Raw genomic sequence first — 16,783 nt, forward strand, 5'->3', positions numbered from 1 at the left:
CAATCCATGCGTTAAGGATGGAAAAGATGTAGGCTTGTTCACCAGGTGGATCAATGAAAGAAGATGAGAGCCAAAGGTGGTGGTGAACATTGAAATCTTCTAGAATGGAGATTTCAGAGAAAGGAGAAATGGATAAGATGTGCTCCATCGTGGAAGTAAGATAGTCCATGAATTTTCCATGGCAGTAGAATTAAGCACAGATATATTTAGTCAGAGAACGATTGGAAATCCAAAGCCGGAAAGCAGAAAATTCAGAAGAATCAAGTTCAGGAACACGAGCGCAAGATAAGTCGTTGCATACATATACACAACAGCCACCTTTGGCTTTGAAATGAGTATAGAGAAAGTAGGAGGATAGAGAGAAAGGTTTGCTATCAGTTGCCTCAGACAGCTGAGTCTTAGTTAGGAAGAGAAGGTGAGGTTTAGAGGAGGAGAGGTGGTGCTCAACAGAGAGAAAGTTAGAGGAAAGGCTGTGAATATTGCAGAAGTGAAGAAGTGAATCAGACAGTGGTTCCAGGCATCTCACCGGGTTGTTACCGGGAGAGGGGGCACATGGTGGGGGCATGGGGGGGAGTCCCCTGGGGACTCCGAGGCTAGGTTGAACAATGCCATTTTTGTTAATTTTGAATAGGAAGTGTAGTGTGTAATTTGCATGTACTATGGCGTTAGAGAAATTTGTATTGGAGAGTATGCTGGCCTACTCTCTGTGTTACTGAAACACTGAAAAAGTTCAGCAAAGGGGAGTGGTCAGGAACTAGTCCTGAGGGCCGATGAAATGGGAGCTTCAGCTCTCCCTGTCATCAGCCTTCCATCCGCCTTCGGAGTACCACCTTGCTCGACTGGTGCCACAGTCTATGTTTTGTGCGATAATTTTCTGATTTTGTTAATAACAAATGGATGGTGTTGTAAGGGAGGTGAATGCAAGAGTGTTAGGTGGAGTTTTGAGTTTGGTGAATGTTGATGGTAGAGAGTGGAATCTGAAGAAGCTGCTGTTTGCAGATGATACTGCCCTGGTGGCTGATTCAGAGGCGAGATTGAGACAGTTGGCAGAGGAGTTTGGAAGGGTGTGTGAAAGGAGGAAATTGAGAGTAAATGAGAATAACAGTAAAGTGATGAAGTGTATGAGGTTAGTAGAAGGTAGGAGGATGAATAAAGTTTTGAATGGTGAGTTGCTTGAGGAGGTAGAGTGTTTTAAGTATTAGGATCACATGTTGCTGTGGATGGACGAATAGATGCAGAAGTGAAGTTTAGAATAAATGAAGTAGGAAAGGTGCTGGGAGAAATGAAAAAAGCGTTTAGATGTCGTTCGCTTAGAATGGATGCAAAGAGAAGACCCTATGAGAGTGTTGTGGTACCAACTGCGTTATTTGGGGCTGAAACATGGAATATGGGTGTAGCAGAGAGGAAAAGTTTGAATGTAATGGGAATGAGGTGTCTGAGGAGTATGTGTGGAGTGACGCATATGGATCGAGTGAGAAATGATGAAGTGTCAAGGAGAACTGGAGTTGTGCAGGAGATGGCTGATCGAGTTGAGCAGAGGATGTTGCGATGGTTTGGGCATATGGAGAGAATGAGTGATGAGCAATTGGTGAAAAAGATATCTAGATCTGATGTAAGAGGTGTTAGGCTGAAAGAAAGACCACAAATAGGATGAATGGACAGTGTGAAGAGAGGGTTGGATGCGAGAGGGATGTCTGTTGAGCAAGGAAGAGTGGCTGCGCGTGATAGAAATGATTGGAGAGAAATTGTGAATGAATAAATGATGACGCAGCCCTGAGGGGATATTCTCCTGCATTTGATCTGATCAGCTGATCAGATCAGGTGCGGGTATGGGAATGGGTCCATTTTGATGTGGCAGGAGTAAACCAGCTCTGCTGGAGGGCCCTGCTGCGGATGTTGCCAACTGCACTGCGCAGTTGACCCTCGTGAGGTATGGTGCAGTGAGGATCTGTCCCTTCTCTCCTTGGGGCTAAGATGCGAATGAATGTGTGTGTGTAGATGAGTAAACTGGGAGTGTGTCGTCCTGTCTTGGCTACTTCCCTTTCTTTGGGAGAAGCAGCCTAAGTATATCCCATTGGATCCCAGAGCTGCTGGGCGAGGCAAGGCACTGGGAGGGTACCAAGCGTACCGCCCTCCGCCTATCGGCTCATAGTCGCGAAGCTCATAGGTCCTTACCCGGGGGTTCCCTACTTTATTAAGATCTGAAAATTCCCAGTTCTGTCCAATACTCTGGACACAGGGTTCCAATGGGTTAAAGATAGATATAGATTAATAACATCAAATAAAACTGGCTATGAGAGAGAGAGAGAGAGAGAGAGAGAGAGGTATGGACGCTGAGGGAATTATGGTAGTGACGCACAAATGATGATGGCGGTGATGAGTATAATGGTGATGATGATGATGGTGATGAGAGTGGTAGGGGTAACAGCGATCATGGTGATGATGATGATGGCCGTACTTTGTATTGTCCTACGCAGCCATAGCTGTATGAAATGTGTGTGAAAAAGAAATTTATAGAAGATGAGGGAGCTGTAATAGTGACAGTGATGATGATAATGATGATGATGATGATCATGATGATGATGATGATGAGGAGGAGGAGGAGGAGGAGGAGGAGGGTTATGTTGATAGTAATAACGAAGGTGATGAAAAGCTTTCACACCAAGGAATGAACAACAATAGCACAGTAAGTGACCACCAACATTGCCGGTATGAAAAGATGGGACTGGCACAAATAGTGATGAATTCAGATATGCTTTAGTTCATATACTCTGCTTGTAAAGTTTTAAGTACTGAAGCGATAAATTAGGATGTAATTAGTAACATTACTACAAATACCAACAATAAAATTATACTACAACGGTAGCAAGGGCAACAGAATAGTCAGCAAATTGTGGTAATTTGTTGTGGTTATCCATCAACAGTATTTGTTTTCTCTGCATGGTAACCCCCCCCCCCTCTACTAGCAAGGTAGTGTACCAACTGCCGTCACAAAGATGGGCAGGGAAGCGAAGTGAGCAGACATGTTCTCCGGAGGGCCCAGACACAATTGACCCCGAACATGTGATTGACAAGACGAAACAAAGCACTGGGTTAGAGCTGCTTCAGTATTTGAGTCTGGACGTTGGACGGACCCCTGAGCCTCGTTTCCTCTTGACGATCACATGCTCGGGAGCAAGTGTGTCCGGGTCCTTAGATATTGCACCATAGCAGACTCCACTTCACCCCGTACTTTGGTAATATGGCTAGCACCCAACGTTGTAAATGGATTCCTGAGTTACATGAAAGTGTTAGGCTTATCATTTACTGTACACCCATCTGCAGTGGAAAGAAAAGCAATAAAAAGTGACAGGAAGGAAAGGGAGAAGTAGGTTGAGAGGAGGGGCAGACAGGGATTGAATAAGAAAGGAGAAGTAAAGGCGGCACCATGTAGCAAAGGGATGATTTCTCATTACGTTCTTGTCACGCCAGACGATTCATTCAGCTTTGGAGACACCCAGAAGACTAAGGCCGTTTCTTGAACCACTATTTAGCCTCAACGGCTCGTAAAATCTCTCGTAAAGCCGTCTAGTGGTAGCAAGAATGCTGTGCAAAAAAGTCACCATACAGAAGAGGTCGATGGAATTTCTTTGTAAAAACTTCCACGATCAAACGTTTCTCCTAAGCTGACTACACTAGGGAGTCGGCAGCAAAAATTCAAAGGAAAAGGAGGAGGAGGAGGAGGAGGAGGAGGAGAGAAAGAAGAAGAAGAAGAAGAGAAGGACGAGGAGGAGGAGGAGGAAGAGTAGGAGAAAGAAAATGATGAAGACGATGAAGTTGAAGAAGATGAAGATGAAGATGAAGACGAAAGAAAGAAAGATAGAAAGACAGTCGCAATGAAGGTGTTAACATTTTCCATCCAGTGCCGTCTGTCTAATTAACTCTTGCTGTCTTTAAACGAAATTATTCAGGTTGCGAGAAAGCCTGAATGACAGAGTATAGCCTTCATTAACCCGTTGAGATCGAGGTCTTTCCTAAGCTGAATAAAGCACTTGGACATTAGCTAGAATAAAATGAAAGAGACGTCCTTGGGGTGAAGGGGTCAGGAGAGTTTCACTGGATCAGATACTACATCATCTTATGCACTTACGTATATTTTTGCTTTCACTTATCGCTGATCATGAGTAAGGAGAAGTGTGTCCCGTTGTCGCTGCCAACTCTCATGATATCTCTTAAATCATTTCATTTTCCACATTCCTGAGTCTTACCCACTTCCTAAGTATGGGAATGGAATGATGATGATGAAGAATGTTACTGAACTGGACATTTGTGTCATTGCTGTTGTTACGGTAAGAGAAAAAGCAGACTCTGTTTCCCATCTGGCTAAACAATCCATGGCCAATCAAAAGGTTGTGTGTATTTTGAGGGTATGGTAATAGCAGAGGTGATGGTATTTCCAGGGGATGGTGATCAGTGGCCCCTAGTCACATAGTGTATCAAACGCCACCGCAACCGAAATACGAGTTAAGTATACCACTATTTTGCCCAAACCCTCTTTTATCTGGAGAGCAACCTTGAGGTTCAATTATTATTTTTTTTTTAATGCAAGGAAGAAGGAACCAAAGGCCAGGAGCCCGCAAACCGGTCCAAGAAAAAACAAAAACAATACTAGAGAGCCAAATTCAAGATCCGTTCATTTCGAGATGCCTGGACACACTGAATTTGAAAGACTGGAGGTCATAGGAAGTAGGAAATACAGACGGAGACAGTTCCAGAGTTGACCTGTTGCATAAATGAAGGATTGGAAGTAACGGTTAATTCTTGCATTAGAGAGCTAGACAAAAAAGGGAGGAGTTCCGTTCAAAAATTCGTACTACACCCGGAGTGGAAGGCACAAGTCCGCTCTTTCCGGGCGACATGTTAGTACCCCGAACCTCTCACCACCACAGAGAGAGCAGCAAGTACCGGAGCAGTTTCAGTCACACAACGAATGCAAAATTTGAGATGAAATGGACAGATATAAATATTGGGAAGTATTATTACATATTAAAGAAGGAAATACGTGGACATTCTGCAGTTGTGATAAAACGCTTATATACAAATAACAAGTTACAATACACAAATAGAGGGAAATGAAGATAAAGTCTGAAATGAATCAGTAAGTGATTTATGAGTTGAATTCTCTCCCACTGAAACACACACACACACACACACACACACATATATATATATATATATATATATATATATATATATATATATATATATAGATATATATATATATATATATATATATATATATATATATATATATATATATATATATATATAATAATAATATGGAAGAGACATGATAGGTTGTTATACATGTTTCTGGGGTATCTAAAATATACAGGTCATCCCTAGGAGGTATTGTTCACTACCGTCCAGGCCACGGATTGGTATTACAGTACTGACCTCACACGGTGCCTGGGAGAGGTCCATACAGCAACACAACGGAAAAAATACATTGTTGTTGGTAAAACAAGCTGTCTGAATGCTGGCCGCTTATCGACATTTATAATAATATAACAAATGCTGTATATTAGTAAGAAGTATCATATGCCCCTGCTCTAACATTTAACACGTGTGATTTCAGTATACTGTTAATAATCATAATAATAACTACTGTTTTGTGATAGGTGGGGGCGCTCACCATCCACTCGATGTAGTGTTGCTCTTGGGTGTCTGCCCTTTCCTCTCCTCCTTCCTTCTTTCCTTCCTTCCTCTTCTTTCTTTCCTTACTCTTTCCTCTTTCTTTTGCCTATGGGTGAATTTACACTCCCTCTTCTTTTTTTCCTTCATTCTTTCCTCTTCCTTCTGCCTGTGGGTGACTCTACACTGAGTGACAAGCCAAATTGTCTGTACACCAGGAAACCATTTACTAGCCGGGTGGTAACCATATAACCAAATTATGGCGCCTGGTGGTTTAATCGGTAATTACGGCTCTCCAATCGGGTTGAGCCGGTGAAGGTTTGAATCCAAGGAGTTGTTGGGGTTTATTGCTCACGTAATGCCACTCAGGGATGAGTGAGGCTGGTCACTCTCGTCTTAAATGTCATGGCCATTTTTCCTAGCCCAGGGCTCCTACGCTTCTCATGGGGCAACGTAGGACTGGATGATGGATGGATAGATGGATGGATAACTACTGTTGTTGTTACAGCATACACCAGGCATACATATATATTGTCACCGAACACTATTTATCGGTCTTATTGTAATCCATCGTTATCACACTCGTAACCATATCAACATATGATGACTAAGTTACGCTGGCCGCAGATACAAACTTCTTCTCGTCGCATCTTCCTCTCTCAACCTCCCTACATAAACATTACTGTGCGCCATCTGTTGGGTGAAAATGGCACTACTTTCAGATGCTTTGTTTTCGATCCTCAGGAGTTTCAGCTTCACACAGTGGATGGTTAGGGGAACGGAGTTTTGTTCGTGATAGTACCTACTGTGGATGGACAGGGAACATCCAGACAACCCGAAGGTGAAGACAAGCCACTATTGCAAATTGTTCACGAAGGAATTCAACATTTCTTTCAAGCCTGCCATGACTGATACATGCAGTAAGTGCGACCAGTTACAAGCATCAATCAAGGAGGCAGAGGAGGAGGAGAATGATGAGGTCAAGAGAGAACTGGAGGAGAAGCTACAACACATGGAAACAGCTGGAGAGGGACAGCAGTCAATGAGGGAATATGCAAAGAAAAATGATGATAATATGTGTCATTTGCATCGATGTGCAGCAGACACTGCCAGTCCCAGGACTGTCAACGAATGTTGCTTATTATAAACGCAAAATGTGGGCGTACAATTTGTGTATCCATAACCTGAAAACAAAAACAAAAAATCAAAGTTTTTCATGTGGAATGAAGTGACGGGTGGCACGGGATTTTGTGGAAATTGAATCATGCATACAGAAGTGGATTGACACTGAGTGTACTGAAAATGACTTTGGACTTGTTGATGTGCTTGGTGACAATTACGGAGACCAAAATAAATATTAATATTGTGCTTAACTATCTGAAGGAGCTACACGGTTCGTGGTGGCAGGACGCTGAACACATTTTCTTAATGCCAGGCCATAGCTACATGGTCTGAGACCATGCATTTGGCCACACTAAGGCAGTACGATTGTTTGGGTGTATGCATAATTTTGATGGTTACTGTGACATTATCTGAGGTGTAGTGTTTCAGGCTATGAGGTAGTGAAAATGAAAAGGGAAGATTTTCTTAATTCTGATTAGTTGAAAAAGTGTGTGGTGAGGGTAAGCCTCGTGACCCATCTGTCACCTTCATGAATGCCCTGTAATTTGCTTCGTTTAAACTTTAAATAAGTTTAATTTCTTTGTATGGATTACAATGACTATATATTGCTACATCAGTGAGGTTGATGCATGGGAAGAATGCCTATTTCCCCGCAAAGTTTAATCTTAGTAGTGTTAATCTTCAGTCAAACTACCACCAGCCCATTCTCTTGCAGAAAGGCAAAATTAATTTTCAAAAAAACTGCACCATTAAGACTGGTTCACAGAGTTCTTCTTTGCGTGAAATTATCACTGAACAAGAACTGCATTTGGCAGCAGCAGAAGGACAAGAGGGCCATGGAGAAGATGAGGAAGCATGTCTTGGCAACGATTTCCTTGGCTGTGATTTTTGACGTCTTAAGTGTTATCATTACGGTTCTGGTTTTCTGTTTCTTTTTCTTCCACTGTGATGCAATTCCTATCTTTGTTCTTTCCATTGACTATATCATTATAACTTGTCCCATTACTGCTATTATGGTGGAGCTTAATTAGCTTCATGATTATCAAACTAGTAAAATGATATACTTTTACTTATATAATGGTTTTATTTCTGAAAATAGTGTGACATACATCTGTTTTGCTTTTGTGAACATTTCATTTTGATTACTTTCATTGTAAAACTGTTTACAGGTGGTAAGTGTTCTCTCTCGTTATCCACATTGAAGGAAAACGGAGCTGTTGTTGTGCATTTCAAAATGCCTTTTTTTTTTCTTTTTCTCTTTTTTTTGCCGAATTTGGTATGACATGAAAGTATGAATTTTAACCTAAAAGAAAATAAGAAACATTCACAAGTTTCAAATGCATTTTGAAAGTTGAGCAATTTTAACTGCGTTATTTTTTTATTTATTTATTTTTTTTTTTTGTGGCGTTCGGTACATTTTATCTCCATAAGAGATAACGGTATTTTCATCATGCTGTGCTATCACCGTACTGTCTATAGGCTATTAATATTCTTCGATGGAAATCAGGATATCTTTCTGTCAGCAGTCCTTTTTTACCCCATCAGGAGCGTCGGAGCTGGAGCTAGGCTAAAGAGTGAAGACCTTTACGGCAGCAGTGACTGTAACTCTAAGCGACATTATGTGAGCAATAACCCCAACCATGTCTTGTATGTAAACTCTTATTGGCCACGTCTGTTTTGAGCGCCTTAAGCCACTAGACCACCAAGTGTATATTGGGCTGTATGGTTACCACCAATTGTAGTAAATGGTTTTCTGGGCTACAAGAAACCATTTGACTTCTCACTCAGGGCAGAATCACAAAATAGTAACCAGAGATGACAACCAGCGTATCCATTGTGCTTAATGGCAGATGATGGGTCATTAATTGCTTGACTGACGTTTATGATAAAATCAGATCACACAGATTGCATAAGAGCAGTATTTTAATTCGGAATCTCAAGGTTGTGGCTTGAACCCTGATAATCGTTTGCAACTAGATCTTAACTAACAGAGACTTAGGGGATGCAACAGGAATGGCTTATGGTTTAGTGTTCGAGCGAAAGCAGCGAACAATAACACTATTCTTCAACCGAATATTCGTGTGTAATATTTTAGTCCATTATGGCTTGTAAAATTTCCCTGCTTCAGGAGAATCAAAGCTGTTTTCTTGTTTGCTATTGAATCGGTCGTGGCATGCCATAGCATTGTGAAATTGTCATGAAAACTGCTTTCAGGTGGTACTAGGCTTTTTGTTTTTTCCAAAAAAAAAAAAAGCTAAATATAGACAAAAGGCACAAACACCCGCCAGGCAAGAACACGCGGCAAAACTTTATTTTCAGTATTAGTCCAACCATGGCATATTGTATCTTTTTTTCTTTTTATTTCCACTAAAACTGCCTCTCATTGGTAGTATACCATTTTTTTTTTTTCTAAGTAACCGCAAAGGGAAAAAATAGTCACCCTCACCCACACACGTTCTACACCTGTGATGCTAACGCCTGTTTCTTGATTATCTAGGTCTGACATAATTTACTATTCCCCCTAAACACTGTAAACTCGAGCATTTATGCTGTTTCTTTTTCAGCTAAAATGTCTCAGACCCATTATGACGGTCATGTGCCAAATGTGTCATTGTTTTGTTGACTTACAAACGATGACCGAAAAATATCTTGTGATATTTTCTGGACAGCATAACCCTGTGCAGTGTGCAGTCATCATGCTCGTGCAAGGATTTTCACCAGTATCGTGCAAGTCTTCTCTTTTCACCTGTTAGGAGTCAGGTGGAGCCCGCAGTGTCGTTATCTACCTTAAAGAGAGCTGCACCTTTAATCAATAACCTAATGATTGTAATGTTACGCGAGTACGGGAGCCTAATGACTGGGTTTGCAGGACAGTGAGCAAGCAGCCTGTACAATGTCTATGAGGGAGGAAACGCCAACGACCCACAAGCTGGCAAGATGACTTGGACATTGTTGACATTTTTGTGAAAAGCAACTTTCACTTATAATTTAACAAAACCAGCCCCATGAATGTTTATTTTATGATGCATTTCATCCCTCTCAGCGAGAAGCAGGTTTCTTTCACTTCAAGAGGACACGTGGTGATAGGCCTACTGCGGTTTCTAACGGAATCGATGCCTTTATCATCACTGTACGATAAACACAGTTACAAAACTATTCTGTATGGCACTAATGACCACCACTTTCTAAACCAATTCTCTCATTATGACCCGGAACAAAAATAATAATCACTCCGTTCAAATTCTCTCTCTCTCTCTCTCTCTCTCTCTCTCTCTCTCTCTCTCTCTCTCTCTCTCTCTCTCTCTCTCTCTCTATCATCTCGCAACAAATATAAATAATAAATATGAAAGCTGGTACTGATAACGTCAGGAAGAAATTATAAAATAAAATGGAGAGAGAGAGAGAGAACGCGCAGACATGATTACAGGCTGGATGCAAAAGTGTGGTTTAATGGAGTTGTACAGGATCATTGGGGAAGGTTACCATTATACAGAGATAAAAAATGCACATGTACTCTGGTAATCCGTGGCTGCATGTTGGACGTTGTTGTTTTTCACGTTATATCCTAATGCACATACTACTCAATGGGCACTGATTTCACATGTTGTTCAGAGGTCCTTCTTTACCCTGTATGATAAAAATAGCAGCCTTACACCTTCGTGGGAATCTACTGAAAATATTTCAAACGTTTCGTCCACTGTATCAAAATATGCAGACTGAGAAACTCCTTACTTAATCGTTTGCCCTACAACCATGCAACGTTCGCAATCAGTTCCCTACCTGCCGGATATGATAATGGAAAAAGGTACATGAAATATTTTTTATGTGATAGCAATACGAAGCACATTAACAAGAGTAAAAGGCGGGATACTTTCAGATGTTCGGGGTGAAATTAGAGGAAGGAAGGACACAGTGCTGGCAGGGGTTGTCAGTGAGCTTTGGCTGGCCATGGCTCAGCCGATAAAAAATCTCTGGAGATATACAGTATATGTGTGGGTTGGCACTGGTTCAGAGCGATGCTTTTCCGTGTGTTTAGGTGCGTCTTGTAAATCATAGTGGATGCATTTCTAATGTTAAACCTGATTATGCTATTTTACCCCTTTACTACAGGGATGTCATTAAAATTGTTATATTCTTGACATCCCCGGATTAATTTATTCGAATTTGGAGAGCCTTTTCAAACTGGAACTTTCATCACTAAGTGGCTTAAGTTTGATAAAGCCGTCTGGAAGGAGTAATAATGATGCAATAAACTACTTCATCTGATCCACCTGGTTAATCTGCAACATGCTGCATTCTGAGACACAGGTACCGAAACTGGGCAAAAGGGACAGTATTCCACATATGTTCACCTGTGTTTCAAAAAATAAAGCCCATCAAGAATCTGCATAAATTATTTCCTAAATGTACCTCTGTCTACCTATCCCCCTGGTTATCTGCCAACCTACTTACCTCACCCATCTACCTGTCAGATATTATCTATCTGCCAATCAGTCAATAAATCAGTCTGTCTATCTGTCTGTCTATCTATCTATCTATATCCCTGCCTGTCTATATATTGATCTACCTGCCTATCTGTATCTTTATATGTCTGTCTTTTTATCTGTCCATTGATCAGCCTACCAACCTACCACCTCTCTATGTATCTCTCTGTCTGTCTCTTGCCTGAAGCCATATCCGATGAGGGAATGGTATGGATGAAGGCACCTCAAGAAATTTTTGCCCTTACTCAGTAATGACTCCTCCTTCCACACTGCCCCTCTTTGTTCATTGCATACTCTCCCTGTCACTCAGCCTCGTTCCATCTCCCCCATCTTCCCCTAACCACCTGAAGGAGAAGGGGTCACCTGTGTAAAAGTAAAGGTGACTGAAGTGAGTGTAAAAGAAAAACAAACAAAAAAACTGTAAAAAACTCTGTCGCACTACGTTTGGTGGATGGTGTGGGTATGGTATGTGGAGGAATATTTAACAGTGAAGGGTGTGAAGCGTGGGTGAGGTGAATGGGAGTGGGAGTGAAAGGTTCAGTGGCAGTGTTGATGCGAGATAACGGTGTGCGATATCAGAATGTTGTGGAGTGAGAGAGAGGGAGAGAGAGAGAGAGAGAGAGGGGGGGGAGGGGGGGAGATCTTGTGTCTGTCTCCTTCCTACTATACTCACATTATTCTGTCAGGCTCATCAGAACAATCGGGTTATAGAGGGATTTGTCATGGTGATCTGATGATGATGTTATGAAGGAACCTTGTAGCTACCTACCTACATGCCTACCCTCCTACCCACATAACTACATCCCTACCCATCTACCTACCTAACTACATGCCTACCCACCTACCCACCTAACATGCCTACTCACCTAACATGCCTACCCACCTACCCACCTAAGTACATGCCTACCCACCTACCTACAGTACCTAACTACATGCCTACCCACCTACCTACCTAACTACATGCCTATCCACCTACCTACCTAACTACATGCCTACCCACCTACCTACAGTACCTAACTACATGCCTACCCACCTACCTACAGTACCTAACTACATGCCTACCCACCTACCTACAGTACCTAACTAAATGCCTACCCATCTACCTACCTAACTACGTTCCTACCCACCTACCTACAGTACCTAACTACATGCCTACACATCTACCTACCTAACTACATGCCTACCTACCCACCTACCTACCTGCCTACCTACCTGCCTACATGTCTCTCTCTCTCTCTCTCTCTCTCTCTCTCTCTCTCTCTCTCTCTCTCTCTCTCTCTCTCTCCTTCACTTTTACCTAAGCAGGAGGCACTGTGAATAGTAATAAGCTTTCCACTTGTTTATTTATCTATCTATTTTTCTTGCCTTCCCTTCTATCTATAAGTCTTCCTGTTCATCATTTGTTCATCTATCAGTCCGTCTATCTGGTTAACAATCTGTATAACACACTTCTTCCCAGATCTCTCTCTCTCTCTCTCTCTCTCTCTCTCTCTTGATCCTGGGTGACTACGACAGTCTCCAAAAATCTCCATCACCACTCCCTGCCGCCACTCCAAGCGTCCTTCCCTCATACACTCCTCCACTCCGCCTTCCAGTATCATTCTCGGTCTTCCTCTCCCCGTCCTCCCAGCCACACGCCAAGCATCACTCCGTAACTTCTTTTTTACATCAGTTTTGCATATTGATCAAAGGATAGTATCATAAGTGGCTTTCCATATGTCGTAACACCTCTTTCTTAGCGATTTACTCTGCATGTTACGCCTCAGTATCCTCTCATGTGTTGGTGAAGCTATCTGTTTCGGTATTAAAACTTTATAAATAACATACAAGTGAATGTTGCAGGGTAGAATAGAAAATAAATCGCTGATAATACGGTGCAACGAAGCTTCCTGTGCCTCCTTCACTCACCTCTCTGCTCTCCGGTCCGTATCGCTTTTGGTTACCCTATTACCTCTTATCTACCCTCTTACCTCTTATCTACCCTCTTACCTCCTCTCTATTCTCTTACTTTCCACCTCGTTCTCGGTCTGCCTCTCTCCATCCAATCAACCTCGTTCACTCCCGATGATGCTCTTACTAGTTATAGTCTTGATACTTTAACCGTTTTTATTTTAAGCGGGACTTCTCTAACTTAAGGGGTTAAATATAGCCTTAATTAATCTCTTCACTACTAGAGATCCTTCCCAAGCTGAATGAAATCGTCTGGTAGCTGCAAAAATAAATAAATAAATAAATAAATAATATAAAATAAGTACACTATAACGTCCTCGGGGTGATGGGATTAAACACCTCGCGTTAGCATGTCCTCTTTAAATTCAAGTTTGCTACTTTTTTACTTAGGCTAATGATTCTGGGTCTCCCTCTCCTCATTCTCCAATTCTTTTGTCTTCAGTAAAGTCCCTCTTAGACAGTTTTTATTATCTTATTCAGTAACTTAGTCTCGGTCTCCTGCATCTCATTCTTCAGTAATAATCAATTCCATGCGTCCTTCATACAGTCATCCACACAGTTCTCGGTCGTCCACACCTCCTGTGCTCACGACCTGTTCCACTCAATTTTTTTTTCCTCCATTCCGGAGTTCCGAGCCAATAAAATGAGATTCCAGCCCACTGGGTTTTCACAGTGATAGGGGAAAGGGCGACATTGAGGCAGTTAGTTTGAGGCCACCCCTTAAGACAGCTTACGGCCCGCGGGCCTGACCCGGCCAGTAAACCTAATCTGACCGGCCAGCCAGTTTGCTTCACAAATCACAAATAAATTTCCGCTTCCCACTAACTCTTTAAGTGAAAAACCAGGAGCTATGTCTTACTGGCTGTTAATCACTATGACAAACACAAGTTAGAGTTAGTTTGTTCGAAAAAGTGTGTATTCGAACAGATTTGAGCTTAGTTTAGGAGACTGTGACGTGCTGCACCCAGCGCTTAGTGATGCAGCAGCGAGAATTATTACCCAATGCGATAATTTGGCCTGTGCGATTAACGATAACATGCATGAGATTCAGGCTTGAATGGAATGCTCCATCTTGCCTCCTCCAGCCCGAAGCCTAATACTGAGAAACTTTCGCGTGAGAAACAGCATTAAAAATCACATTGGCTTTCATTGCCTTTAGGTTGGCAGTATGTCTACACTGAAATATCACAGTAATTAGTAAGTACTTTGATTAATATTTCTATTACACTCGGTGATAATTGTTATAATGAAAGTTATTTCTCTTGTTTCTAATGCATTAATTTTATAAAAATTGTTTTTTGGTATAATTTCTAGGAAATATTTTGAATAATTCTACTAAACATGGTGATATTTATTTCAATTAATGTTATTTCTGTTGTTTATAATACATTGGTTTAAAAACCAATGTATTCAGTTTCCGAACATGTAATTTTATATTTTCATTCTATTATAATAATAATAATAATAATAATAATTATTATTATTATTATTATTATTATTATTGTCGTTGTTATTGTTATCATTTTTATTATTATTATTATTGTCGTTATTGTTATTATCACCATTATTATTATTATTATTATTATTATTATTATTATTATTGTTATTATTGTTGTTGTTGTTGTTGTTGTTGTTGTTGGAGGAGGAGGGTGTAGTTTTTAACAAATTGAAAACATCTGGCTCGCTAGCTGAGTAACAGAGCAATTCCAGCCCCAGTCCATCAAAGACTGCCGACCCCTGCCTTGGGAGATTAAGATGTTTGGCTATAGATAGATAGATAGATAGATATACAATGTTTCGAGAGGGTGCGAAGGAAATGCTGATTGTAACCGTCTTGAGCGAAAGTTGACCAGTATCTCTCTGCCAGCTGAGGCAATGGAAGGTGCTACATAGACCGTGTTTATGAAAGCAATACGATCAGGAAAAAAAAAAAAGAAATGGAAAAAAGGAAGAATACTCCCTGTCGCTTGAGGAGATGTGAGAAATATGGAGGGCAGGCACAACGTTGGACGAAGACTGTCGACAAACTTTTGCACATGGCCGTACCTCTGACTTTTTTAATCACTGTGTGGGTCTTGGCCTCCTCCCTCTCTCACGACTATCTTTCTGCTTCTTCGTGGCTTGTGATTGCCAGAAGCTGCTTAGCACTATTCTCTCTCGTCCCCTTAGATTTCGGTGTTTCTGTCATATTTTGCTACTTTCTCCCGCTTCGCCTCTTCTCATTCTTTTGTGAACGTGCGTCTGCTCGTTCGTGACTTGGCATTGCTGGAGGTTTGAAAATGGTTACTCTTTCGTTTCCCATGTTTCGGAGTTGTGCAACTGCGCCGAAATGCTGAGGTGGGCCGAACAAGACGTATCAGATGAAGGTTACTGACATGGTACATCTCGGCTCTTGACCTAATTTGACCTGACCTGACCGGACCTGACCTATCATGGCATCAAATAGCCCAGATCTAGTTTGGTTACGCCAGTTAACATGTTCACACGAGATGACTGCGAGGGTGGGGAAAGCGTTTTTTTTTTTTTTTTTTTTTTTAAGTCTAGTTACTGAGATTCAGGGTCGTATTCTGACCAGCTCAGAGGCTTTCTACATCTCCTCCTTACCGATAAATTTTATATATTACACTTCCTTTCGTCTTCGTTTTTTTTTTTCCGACATAGACTGCTTAAACATCGCTACAGAAATACATTAACGTGCCATATGCAGTAGGCTACATACACCAGTGCGTAAGATATGTTTGCCAGCCACCTCAGCCGACAGGTGTCCGTACTCTTTTAATACTGCTTTCGATGGTGTCGATGGGCTCTGCCACAGACAGGTGTATGTTGATGTTCACTTACCTCACCTACCACACACACGACGATCCTTCCAATAGCCGCAGGGAAAAGTGAGATAAAGGGGGAAGGAGTTGTCGTACTAGACGACACTAAAATGTTGTCAAGCTGACATTTTTTTAAGACTCATAACAGAATAGTATAGGAAGCATGGACATGTACACTTTAACATGGACTGTCAGAATCCCCTTCACCTAACTACCGTCTCCTTGCGTTTGGTGGACTGAGCAGTGAGCACCATCCTTGGGTAAAGCTTGTAAGTACGATTGTGTGTGTGTGTGTGTGTGTGTGTGTGTGTGTGTGTGTGTGTGTGTGATTTTTACTATGAGAATATACCGCAGGTTCTACACAGAATTCGCAGCACTTTTAGTGTGAACAATAAAGTCGAGCGCAGTTATCTGTCTATCTATTGCCAGACGCCTCAGTCCCGTAAGGGGTGGCCACAAACAAATCGCCTCCATGTCGCCCTGTCTCCCATCATTTCACTGCCCTCACCCCCTCAGCTCACATCTTTTTTCAAATACCTCTCCACTCCATCCCTCCATCTCATCCTCGGCCTCCCCCTCCCCCTGCCCCCGTACATCTCACTCACATACATTATCCTCGTTAGTCTTTCTCTCCATCCTCTTCACATGGCCAAACCACCTCAGTGAATTTCTCTTAATGCATTCTATCGTATCCACATCCACACCACAACGCTCCTTCACTTCCTTATTTGT

This window comes from Coenobita brevimanus, chromosome 110 (assembly GCF_032717465.1).
Source record: "Coenobita brevimanus isolate Jiangsu-jjx chromosome 110, ASM3271746v2, whole genome shotgun sequence".
Taxonomy (NCBI): domain Eukaryota; kingdom Metazoa; phylum Arthropoda; class Malacostraca; order Decapoda; family Coenobitidae; genus Coenobita; species Coenobita brevimanus.